This window comes from Rhyacophila brunnea, unplaced genomic scaffold, assembly GCF_057557595.1.
Source record: "Rhyacophila brunnea isolate RB1 unplaced genomic scaffold, BYU_Rbru_1.0 scaffold_15, whole genome shotgun sequence".
NCBI classification, from domain to species: domain Eukaryota; kingdom Metazoa; phylum Arthropoda; class Insecta; order Trichoptera; family Rhyacophilidae; genus Rhyacophila; species Rhyacophila brunnea.
The window spans coordinates 14,350,257-14,362,283 of record NW_028232806.1 but is presented as its reverse complement, the minus strand read 5'-3'; positions in this window follow the sequence as shown (position 1 = coordinate 14,362,283).

Sequence of the window (12,027 nt, the reverse complement as noted above, 5' to 3'; positions counted from 1 at the left end):
ATTAACAGTATTTAAAGTTTGCGTTTAAGATGTAGACATGTCACATGAAATGTAACATGACAACATCCTTTTGACATTTTGACATTTCACATAAATTTTATTTTTCAGTTTCAGCAGATACTTACTTACTATGGCAATATAATTATATAGACTTTTTTTATGAGATATAAAATAATCTATATGGAGTTAAGAGTTAACTATAATTTAAAAAAAAAGTTTTATATTATGGAATAAAATTAAATGGCACTCTTGACATCCATTTTAAGTTTCAGCAGGTACAACCTTTACTGGTCAGCTTTACTTACATACCATGGCAATATAATTTTATTATATTGACTTTTTATGAGATATAAAATAATATATATAGAGTTAATAACAGTCTACTATAATTAAAAAAGAAAGTTTTATAATATGGGATAAAATGAAAGAATAAAATAAAATTTTCTTCTGACATTTCACATAAATACGAAATAAGCCAATGAGAAAATTTCATGACGTATACACATATTATTATTTAATATGTGTATACGTCATGAAGTGCTTAAACATTAGGTACATAATTTTTGGCACTGTCATTTATTTTGAATTTAATCGTCGCCTTATACCTACGTCATTTTCTACTGTAAAGGCACCAGACGACGTTGGAACTAAGTTTTTGTAAAATGTCGCATAAGGCTCACGAATAATTTTTGAATTACACAGATCAATCAGATCTTTAAGCTTATGTGGCTTAATACCAAGTGGCTTAGAATATAAAGGTTTCAATTCGAAATTATCGATAACCTTCTGCCTCTTTTTCGATCGGATAACTTCAATTTTCAGAAAATCGTCATCATTCTGATCTATTTATAGTAAATGTGTTTAGGGTCATTCTTTTTAAATGAAAACGACTTTATTTTCAACCAATTTACTGGATTGCCTGTAACATTATTTTTTTTATTTTTTATTGTACATTTCTGCAGATCACCAAAATTTAAAAAATCATTTTGGCTCATTTCAATGACTTCATAAACGGTTTTTTCAGTTGCATTTTTAGATTTTTTTGCCCCCACCATGCGTACAGCTGTATACCACCCCACAGGGTCAAACACTTCTAGGAATTTGGTTTGTTTTTCAATATTTGCATGGACACTGTCACATTCCATTTGGGAATGTCCACTTTCAAAAAGCATTTGACTGATGACAGGTATATCGTTTTTCTGGACTGCATATAAAAACATTACTGCCATATTTACATTCCTATTCTGTCCGGAACATGTATCGGAAAAAAAAGTTATAGGTTTTCCATTAGTTATTCCATTTAACATGGAACGATAATGCAAAATGTTAATGGTGCTTAGTGTCAGAAGGGTTTATCGCCTGATATTGCACAGCATATTATGTTATTTAGTGACACAACGAAGTATGAGGTGTTCAATCGCTATGACACTAATTATTCTGAAAGAATTGTAGTTACCCTAATGTCGAACTTTGTTGTCTTTAAAATATGGATACATCGTTCTGACATAATATAAAGCGGCAAAAACTGAATGTAGTGGCATTTTTACATTAAAAACAGCAATTTTGTAGTTACACCCTTCTGACGCTAAGCCCCCGTATTGTCTCAGGTAGATGAATCACAAAATAAACTGTGTCTCTTAAATTGTGTACACGAAAAGTGTCTCAGCAACTGGACTAAATTTAGTGTTAAGAAAAAAGTTATGTAGGTACAATAACAATAATTGATAATATATGAAATACGACATGCTATCTATATACATGCGGTATAGATTTCGATTCGTAGTTTTACTGATGCAAGCAGATATATTTAATTAAATTAAGGTGCCATCGTTATTGTATTCGAAAAAAAAACGAAAAATATATTGCATATTATTATTATTTTCAATCTCTTGAATACTTTCGAAATTCGGACAAAAAATATTTTCGCCTCCGCTCATTGTTTCCTCATAGAGCTCATTCAGGTTTTATTTTTAGAAAAAGTTTTTCTCATTATTATGGTGCGACCATTGTCAACTGAAACTGGGACAGATTGAACTTTTATTATTTTGTAATAGTACTGTAGCGTTACCGGTTCAGTCAGTATACGGCGGACCTCGGCAACATCAACACGAATACTTACAAATAAGTCCTGCGTTGTAACACATACGTTGATACATTAACATTATATTATAATTATATATAATCAACCTAAATAAAATATTTTAATTATCTGCCTACACGTATTTCATTTTTGACAGACGATCCCACAGTACTAATAAGACAAATGGTTCTGATGCAATGTTTTTTCAGTAGGTAGGTGGCTTCAAATCAGAATTTTCAAAAAGTTCCTCAAATATTACCAGGGACGCACCAAAGGTAGCTGCCACCCGGATGTAAGCCCGAATTTGCTCCTTCCATAAAATAAAATAAAAAATGATAGATATAAATAAAGACAAAGTTAAAGAAAAGTTTAAACAAAATTTTTATCATATTTTACTTTTTAAATAATATAACATTTTCATAACGTCATAAATCAATAGACATGTGTCGATAGAGCACGATAGTACAATTTATAAACTATGTTTTAATGATAAAATGAGCATGGAGCTCATGTCAGTAAAAAAAATATCGGATCTTTTGCCGTCCCCTGAATCCTACGTCCTGGGCGTTTTGCACCCCCTAACAACCCTGCTTAACGCACCTTTGAATATTACAAATATTCAATATTCGTTTTATTGACGTGGCGAAGTTTAATACTCGTACATACATAAAAAAAAACTATTAAAAATAACATACTTACATATCCCATTTTTCCCCACACTCGAAATTTATCTGAAATTTATTCAGAGGACAACCTACTTCCTTTACTTTTGTATTTCGTGCCTGCTACACTAAAAAACTTCTTGAATTCAGTATTAAATAATGCACGGTACAATTTGCGTACCTAGCAGAATAAATTTTACCTAACTGATATTATTACATATGGGCACGGCTTAACCAGATTCAAAAATGTCAATTTTGTTTTAATCATGCTTAATTCGTATTTTAAATGCCCGATGGTCACCACACCAGAAAACAGGCCCGCTGCTAGACTTTTGTATGCCCAAACAAAAGAAACAAAAGTACACTATACTATGTATGACTGAAAATAATTTTCCTACCCCTTTTCATAATATGAAAAACTCCCACCCTCACGCTCAGAGGGTGGCTCTAATGACGCGCACAATAGCCCTTGCATGTGTGCATGTTTTATATTGTTCTCGGAGTATATTTTTAGTTTTTAAAAGCGAGAAGAAAAACGGATTATCTTTTCATAGAGACTACGCTTTGAAATCGAAACCGTTTTGAAACAGTAGAGATAAAATCAATTTTGTTTGTAAATATTATAAAGTATAATAATAGTCGCAAAAGTCAATGACACTAAGGATATTATTATATGAATAGATGCATATAATTTCGGCGTTACGTTAAATCGAAATCACAACAAAATCCATTCATAAATATATCAAAATAAAATTAATGACAATGGCAAAGTTATCAATGCCTCTGTACATTAATTTTATTGTACAACTTGAATAATAATATATTTTATTGATTACTTATATTCATTAAAAATAATTTATACAAATTTAAAATCATTAAAAAGCTTTTTTATTTGTGTTTTATTTAAAAATAAACTTTCCATGTAGAAAAATCTATATAGGTACAATATACGTTTTTGGAAGTCAGATTAGATTAGGATTACGATACACCGTATTTTATAAATGTTTTTATCATTTAAAGCTGCCAGCGATCGCCAGTTACTGTCAAATAGCTGCCATTTTTTATGTTTATACTTTGTGCTTAGTGACCCGTGGCGAAGGGTGGAGGTAGGCTGTTAAGATCCGCCATAAATAGTGTCAGTCATACGTATTTGTTTTCATTGAAATAAGACTACAATTTACATACAGTTAGTTTTTAAAAGTCAATTAAATCAAGCTATAATAGATAATAGTCAAAAAATACTCGTGTATCTATAAAATATCTAAAATTATACCATTAAACCATAACTTTGGATATTTTATGGATAGAATAATATGTTTTATCTTTTATAGTTCTGTTTATAAATTTTATAAAATGAACCATCAATATGTGTTATATGTATACTTAATCCAACGAAAACAAATAAGTATGAATGAAAAAGTGTGCATTTTGTCGTATCGTTCAAAGTATACCAAAACTACTGTGGCAGGCTTTAATTGATTTTTAAAAACTAACCAACACCATCTGTAAAATTGTAGTCATGGTTTAATAAAAACAAATACAGTAGACTAACAAAATTTAATATGCATTATTTATGACAGATCTCAACAGCCTACCTCCACTCTTCGCTACTGCCAGTGACTGCCGATAATGGATCGTTGCGATCGCCTTCGACGAAAGTCGGCCGTCAATCACCCGTATGAAATTGCTCGCATCTGCGCTAAACAGCATTACCTAAATAATCGATGATTAGTGATTTCCAATATTATATCTGTATCTAAATATATAAATATATAAATATTTGTTTTGTTTTCAAACGAAAAGGCTAAGATAAAGAAGAAAAGGTACTGACAAAAATATAATAATAACGACCCTTCTTTGCTGCTCTAGAATTCCGCATTTACGATCGCTGTCCCACAAATGTCTCGATATAAACGTTTGGCCAAGTTACAATTACCACGACGTGATCCGGACCAAACCTCCGTGCAGCCTGCCACAAAATCAATTTTAAATTTATCACTGCACCATAAGGCGACCACTGTATGATTTGATAACAAAGTTTTATGACCACTCTCCAGGTCCGCACCCAGACAATGTGGGTCATTTTTTCAGTAACTACACCAAACACTTGGAAATCTGATGGTATATTTATTTTAGAGTTCATATTTATTATAAACGAATATTAGGCTTAAAGTAGACACCAGTGACGATAAACTGCTTTGCTGAACGAAAAGCGATCATCATCAATGGCACTCAAATCGAGCGGGTCAACAATTACGTCTATTTGAGACAAAATCAGCGTAAATCATTTAACCAATGTGTGCTATCAGTGCTCATCTATGCTCACTTATGAAATAGTGACCTTTAATATTATTATTATGTGTTCGGGTGAACAGGGGAAATGTCTCCTCATCGTCAGCAGGAGCACGAAAATCCAGGATGAGTCCTGGCTTCCTCCTGCCGGCAATAACTTCACCAAACGAACTTTAACTAAAATATACCCCATTTTTTACCAAGCAGTTAAAGCACATTGCTGATACCCAGCCCAGCATACTAGATACAAATATTTTTTTCTAATACGTATGTTTCTGAGATGCTATAAAAATATCTATATTTATACAGTAATTCATTCGTTATTTTTACAAATAAGTAACAACTCATAGAATTTTCATTCTCTTGGACAGAGAATAGGACAAACCAGTCAATCACTCAGACTACTTAGAGGCTTGAGATAAAAGAACGACTGTTGACAATAATTAGAATATTGCCTCAGATTTATTCTGCAGTTTTGCAAACATATTATTCGTCACAGACCGTATAATCTGAAGAAGCTGGTGGTTTTGCGTAGCCTGCCAGAAATGGCGAAGCAGGAGACGAGACAAACATCAGGCCGCTGGAGCGACGAAGTGAAGAATCTTGACTTAGAGATAGCCTTCAATTTACTCTGAGAGAAACATAAGAACCTTAAGGGATGGTAAGTATGACCGAAAAAAGAGGAGTTTACAATATTCATATTTCTTCCTTAATCATCAACCCATAAGCGGTACATGTCCAGCCTACCTTCTAGTAACTAGTCCGTGTCCTATTTTTTTTAAATAAGTTAATCCGAATTATATCGTGTCGTTGTTACACCTTAATTTAGCCCTGTATGTGTCCGCAAATACATCTTTAAGCGACTGAACATTTCTTTCGGAACAATATTGAAAGAATAACAGCTGATCATTTTACTATGTAGTAAATAACCTTGTATTTCGACATCTATTGCGACATATAAAAAAGGGTAAAGGTGGTGTTATTAGATTAGTATTTCGAAGATTTATTCAATGCAGTTATGGTTTTAGTTGAAAACATAAAACAATAACGTTGGTTTTCCCATATTATATATTTTTATTTTAAATTAGATAACACTAATCACCCACCTTATTGATTACTAGCCTTGGTTATGCTAGAATTTATGAAAAGGTTACGAAAAAAGTACAATTTGAACTTTTTTGTAACTTTATAACTTTTGCAATATATAATGAATAGCTAATTATAATAATATTACCTACGATAAATGTGTTTTAATTAATTATGGATAATTACTCACCTACAAACTAGCACTGACGTCATTTTTTGATACTATTCACTTGATAGGCAGGTTACCCGTTGATTTAATGTAACAAATTACGAAAGAAATATAAATAATACAATTTTTATATGTAATAGTAGATTCCGCAGATTTATTTGTTTTTTCGCCTGCGGCACTAATAGCTTATCCGTATTAGTAGATCGTACTGTTCAACAAATCACATAATATATTCTTTTTCTTCGATGGCGCTACAGCTCAAGTCGAGCCCTGGCCTCCTCCACCGCCGTCCTCCAGCCGGAACGGTCCTCCGCACATCTTTTCCAGTTCCTGATTTTTAGCAGCTGGTTGGCATCTTTTGTAATGTTATCACCTCATATAATATATATCATATAATCAATATTTGCATCTATGAGTATTCGTTTATGATAGCCATGCAGAAATATTAAAATGTAGTAGATAACGTATTTCATAAACATGTGAATATTATATTATAGTATATTAATAACAATGGCGAGGTGTGAATGTAAGCTGTTAAGATTAGAAATAAATAGTGCACACTAAATTTTGTCAGTCATACTTATTTGTTTTAATTGAACTATTCGTAATAACACAATTTGCAGATGGTGATGGCTAGTGAATTTCAATTAAACCCTGCCTAAACCAAGCCATAATAGTTTATGTATGCTATGGGCGATCCAACAAAAATAGTGTACTACTTTCAGTCGTATTTATTTGTTTTTGTTGAATTAGAAACACATTAAAGATGGTGTTGGTTAATTTTTTTTAAATTAAAAGCCTTACCTGCGCCAAACCATAATCGATAAAAAATATTCTTCTATCTATAAAATATCTAGAATTTTGTATGATATAATGCCATAACAGCCTACCTCCACCCCGATTAATAGTAGGTAGGTATATAATATAATATTACGGTATAAAAAAAATATGAGGCCACATATTTAGAGTCTAGGGATATCACTATCCTGTTTTACACGTCAGTGTTATCATTTATCACTTTATACTTTAATACAATGTCAACCAGATAAGGCTTTCTCCAGATTTTACGAAATGTGTCAAGGGTTCCGCCAATCAAAAAAGGTTTAAAATCACTGACCTACCCACTCAACGTATTTCTTTATCGGCAGTAAATGGAAAATATTGACGCTTATATAATACAATGGTACAGATTTTTACTATGATTGTTTTTCAACCCATTTGCCTATTCAGACATCAAAAAAAGAGGCAAGTATGTAGAGACTACACGAAATAAACTGTTTCCGTAAAGTTTTTCATATAAAAGCTCGTGTCCACCTCTGCGGCACAATTACCGAGACGTTTTATAACTTTGTATTTTTTTTTTGCACTCTTTACTACACTGATATGCCTCTTCGCCTGATTACCTCGCATAAAATTAGATAAAATGATATTCACTTGTATTAATATATGTAGGTAGGTACTGATAAATAAATAAATAGATTTTACATAATTTTCATCCTAGAGCCGGAGTGCAAAGTTATGAATCATATACTCTACCAGCTACCTAATATGGCATAGTAGAGTAATGATAAACAGTTTTTTCCATACAAAATTATTTAATAGGCTGTCATTTTTTTGAAATAGATTGCAGGAATCATTATCTGATTAGTTCGTTTTGTATTCGTAGTGCGATCTCACTAGACTACTTTTTAGTATATGTACCTACTCTGGGTAAGGAATTTAATAAAACAGACACTTCAAAAATAATAATAGATAATCTAACGGTAAGTACGCCAGAAAAGAAAACTAAATAAAAACTTACTGATCTATTAATGCCTCTGACGCCGAGTAAAACTTTTTACGATCCCTAGAAAAACAACCGCACACATTTTCAATTAGCTGGTCACCGGTGACGTCATACCTCACTTCGGGGTTGGGAGGTTTTTGCAGTCGCCCTACAATCGTGGCACAGAATTAAGTTTGGAGTGCTCCAGGACATTACTGCTGCTTGTTAAATCTCGTGGAATGAGCGAACAGACAGCGTAAAGCAAGGAGAGTTAGGGGTAGGGTCTAAAAGGTAAAAAGACACTGGGCATTAGAGGAAATTCAGGGGCGGATTGATACCGTATTAAAATACAAATTTTGTTACAAATTGTTTTATGGAAATTAAAGAGGAGAGGGTTTTGTGGTATCTAAAGCATGTAATCCGCCATGATAAGTGCCATAAGTGCCAGATACATATTACAGAAAGTTATAACTGACAAAATTGGCATGAATTCATGGATGAGGAAAGTACATAAGAGAACGGAAACAGGTGAGGATGGTACCAACACTCTTTTTTCAGCCGTTTCCTCGTGGCCACTTCGAAATTCAGTCATCTTCTGGACGATCAAGAGTCTTCATCCCACAGTCACCTGCTTCTTTCATGTCAGAATGAAAGGTTTACCATTAAACACCTTCCAATAGTCGTTCAAGAGGGCCGATGATCTTCCTCTGCTTTGCTTTCCTAGAAGGTTACATCAAACTATCAGTGCTTACAGATTATCTGGTCCACGACAAGTAATGAATCCGGCACCAATACTATATTACTTCTGGTGATCTATTTCTTCCAGGCTGCACGATAAAAATATGGATCAGACTGGCGTTTGAAGAAACATCCTGAGTAATTATAATTCATGGATCATCCCACATTTGTGGAGAAGAAAACTCTTGAAAAAAATGACTAATGGAAACGAAAAAACATTCACATCTATTATGTATCCATATTATGTACCTACTTGCCCGACTGACATGAAACCACCCTGCAGGTGACCCGATTTGTCGAGCCATCTGACGTTTGTATGGCATGGCCATTCAACGTCATTCTACACTACCTGACACCTACACATGGCATTAACTTCGACTCTGACTAAATCGGACCGTCTGTCGATATTTGTAAAAAAAGAATTTTAAATTGGTTCTTTTCGTGACAATGTGATATTATTAATGAAAAATATAAGAGTAATGTAATATTAATCGTCAGCCCAACTGTCACCGATCGTCGACTGAGTCGGGCGCGAAAAATAAGAATAATTGTTCCTCTTTGACTTCACTTATCCGTAATATAACCAAATTGTCAAAAAGTTGTCCTCCGCGACATCACGGTAGGTATGTACCTCATGACCCCCACAAGGGGGCTGTTAGGGCTATAGCTTGAGGCCCGGGTTTGGGGAGGGCCCGGCGAGGCGCCTCGATCAGCGAAGTGAGACACATCACAAATATGCTCTAAAGCGCCGACTAGACGCTCATGCTTTACGACAAGCTTACCTGCGCAAACCGGTTTGTATCGGGAAACCCGTGCGTATGGGTTCGAAAACGGAAACGCGCGCAAACCGAAAAGTGCTGTAAGTCTGTACCGCGCAGGCAAGTAATATATATGGTTGTGCGATACAATTTAATGCAATATTATAATGATTGATATATTTAAAAAATAATGCACGTGTAATTATTTTTAGTATATTTCCTGGCTCTAATAAAAATGCCTATATCCTATACGGTGAGGGGTCATATTATTATGTTACTAAACTACCATAAAAGTAGCGTCGACAACTCACCAACCCATGTGGATTAATATAAAAATACAAAAAACCACTAAAATTAATAATTTTACCTTGCGAAACCTTTGTGTTCCGCAGAATACCATTTGGGGAACACTGCTGTAGAGCATGCCCTTAACCTTAGCGATAGGTAGGGGGCGGAAATCATCGTGGCAATGGGGGCCCGCTTCAGGATGTGGGGGCCATGATGTACCTGCATGTGTTGGTATTTGTAAAAACATGCTTGTATATTATTATATTACCTATGGTAGACTTACCCGATTTTTCCAGAGATAATCCTCTATCAATCGAACAAGGATTATGACTGGAAAATTGGATGAGGATTATACGAGAAATTGCTAGTGACATCCGGCAATAACAGTAGTATAGAAAACAAATAATTTTTACAAGAAATTGATAACCAGGGAACACAAGATGAATAAGAACTAGCAATTATCCTACTGGGTGTGGTATAACGGGTTACGGATCTCAAATGTGGAAAAATGTGGGATAAACTAAAATACGTATATAATTAGTGACATCATATGTGTCCATGGCCCCCACATCCTGAAGCGGGCCCTCAGGCTAGGATATTTGGCGGACCCCCTACCTATCTTTAAGGTTAAAGGTTAGTATAACGCACTAAATTAACGTTTTTCAAATTGTGTTTCAGGTCAAATTAAGGGTAGTAGGTACCTATTTAGTGTATTCTTAGCGATTTTTCTATTTTTAATACATCTACTTTAATCATAGAGTTGTCGAATATCGACACAAAATAATCTAAAATTATATGGAACAATCATATAATTAAAAATGTTAATGGTTATAAAGCATAATAGCGCCGCAGGCAATTGTTTTTTACTATTAAAGCTAATTTGTGTTGTGTGTTTATCTCACTTATCTGCTCAACCCGCCACACCGGGCCCCGAGGCTAGAGCCCTGTCAGCCCCCTTTGTGGGGGCCATGTAGGTGTCATAATATGCATTAAAGTTAAAGTTTGTCACGTAAATGTAACGTCATAAAGTACTCTGCTTCAAAACCTTGGTCCATAACGTTGGACTTTATATTTTTATCTTATTAATCTGTTCTGTGTTGATAACTTTTACAATAAATAGTGACCAGTTTGTCCGGTTTTCACGTACCAATGCGATTCTGCTAGGGTTAATAACAGCTATAAGCTTGTAATGTTAATTATGTAGGTTGCTTTCGCCGAAATCTCGAGTTGTGTGGATTAACTGAAAATATTACTGTCAGCTCTAAATGTTAAAAATTATGCGTTTGTCTCTTTTAATAATGTGCTAACAATGCCGCAAGAATTAAAGTAGGTAGGTAGGTACCTAGTCTGAATAAAACTAAATTTCTTCTCCAGTTCCTAGTTACCTATTACTTTTACAAAAATGAAGTTTGACTACATCAGGATTCATTCTTTTTCAATAGTAATTGTATCTATTGAAATGTTCAATACTCCAGTTAAGGCACTCAAAAGTATTACCTAGTAATTAAACTTTTTGTAGCAATCTACTTAACTTGTATTTTTTGTAATTAGAATTTAATATATTGTATGTTTATTTTATTATTCTCTTTCTACATTTTACTTGCTCGCATGCTTCGGTAAGTTAGTATACGTTGACCACATCATGCGTCTTACGGAGAGATATCAACTTCTGCATTTCGTATCCGGAAATTTGTACGTATATAGTTCACCGTAAAATGTTGTATCGGAAATATATGGTCGTATATTAAAGACCGTCTAGTACTGAGATAATAATTATTATGTGTGTCTCAATAAAACACGGTTCTTGTCGGTTTACTCACAGGAAGCCGGCGGCAAACAAATTTTGAAAATAGTCGATAGGTATACTGGATTATTTGTTACTTTAGGTTAGGTTAATTTAGGTTATGTTAGGTTAGGTTTTCATTCTTGAATTCATGAATTTTGCCAAAATCGGTTATAAAAATTGGCGCGGTTCCCGTCTGGCTTCCTGTAAACCGAACTGTACCTTTAAAAAATAGGTAATAAAAACTACCGAAATACAAGGGAAAGACATTAGAAAATATGTAGGTATACAATTAAATTAGAAATACAGAACAACACGTATTTTTTTCATCTCGATGCTATAAAGATGACCATATAGTAGAGTAAGACAGCTCACGGCGAGCTTTGCTACGGTGATATGTAATACG